The sequence below is a fragment of the Limulus polyphemus genome, unplaced genomic scaffold (genome assembly GCF_000517525.1).
Source record: "Limulus polyphemus unplaced genomic scaffold, Limulus_polyphemus-2.1.2 Scaffold5654, whole genome shotgun sequence".
Classification (NCBI taxonomy): domain Eukaryota; kingdom Metazoa; phylum Arthropoda; class Merostomata; order Xiphosura; family Limulidae; genus Limulus; species Limulus polyphemus.
Genome location: NW_013671264.1, coordinates 8,794 through 9,995, shown reverse-complemented (window position 1 = coordinate 9,995; position 1,202 = coordinate 8,794). Strand labels below are relative to the sequence as shown.

The window sequence follows — 1,202 nt, the reverse complement described above, 5'->3', positions numbered from 1 at the left end:
TATATATAACCTTATCAAACCTTCTTATTTTGTAACCAAGTATGAAACCGAATATTGTGAGATTATTTTTTTGTATAGCAGTAACACAAATCGTTCTACTATAGACGTTTTTGTTTTGTTATATGTAGTAAAGAAGTGAATGTCTTGTTCCTTGTTCTGTCGTTATTATTAAAACAATTAATATTTGTTACGTCAAAAAAGAAAATATTTTTTCCAACAAGGTTTTAAACTGATCTTTAACTTCTTATATATATTCACAACTTTGATATATGTGTTTCCGAGAACAGCAGCTTATTTAATATAGTCTTCAAAAGTATATTTATTTGTAATCAGTTTTAACTATAAGTTTGGACTACTTTAATACCACAAAAACTCAGATTTTATTACTTGGTGGGCAGATCGTTGATAGTTCATTGTTCAGATGTGTACTTAACAATAAGCAAACAAGTTCTTTAATAACACGTGATCATTATAGACATGGTTCTTTTCTGTGTAAAGAAAGTTTCTAAAAATCATTAATAAAAAGTTCTACGTATCAACTCATTTAAATATGTACGTAGTTATCAAATGCTCTTATTTTCACTATTTAATATTTGAAAGTGATGTCTGTTTTATTCATTGAAAGGTTCTGTATAAGAAGAATTTAGGAGACGTTTTTAATTCATAAAAAGAAAAACTGGATTTTGTTTCTTTAAATAAGGTACTGATAATAACCACAACGTATATTTAAATAGAGGATCTATTTTTCTCTACCACAACCTAAAAACCATACTTAATAAATCACTACAAATTCAACAGTGTAGTTGCTTTATGATAGTTTTATTTTCTAGATAAAGGTATCAGAGAGTTAAACATGTCCCAAAAAGAATGAAACCATGACAGATTCAAATTATTATATTATAGGTAATATGTAGATGCTGGTCCTCATCAGCTGTTAAGTGGTCCGTTGAGGCTGTAAATAAAAATAACATTAAAATAATTAATTATTAGTGTCAATTCACTTAGAACAGAACTAATAACATTTCATTCAATATACCAGTCAAATTATTTAATACCAAATATGGTAGAAAAAACAAAATACTGACCAATTTAACTGGCAGAGAGTAATCGACCTGTTCTATCTGGATAAATGCATTTTGTCTTTTATGACTATTTCGAGAAATCAAGCGTGACGTGACGAGACACACGCTGGTTATATGTAG

The 1,202-nt window shown here is 28.0% G+C and overlaps 1 protein-coding gene across 2 annotated transcripts in view; it reads right to left on the bottom strand.

Moving 5' to 3' along the window:
- Window positions 1-800: 800 nt before the first annotated feature.
- The window catches only part of LOC106472840, a 3,723-nt gene continuing 3,321 nt past the window's right edge, over window positions 801-1,202 (bottom strand). For both annotated transcript variants that reach the window (XM_022401379.1, XM_022401378.1), the window contains exon 5: window positions 801-952. The gene's annotated coding sequence lies outside the window, so the exon portion shown is untranslated. The remainder of the gene's footprint in view (window positions 953-1,202) is intronic.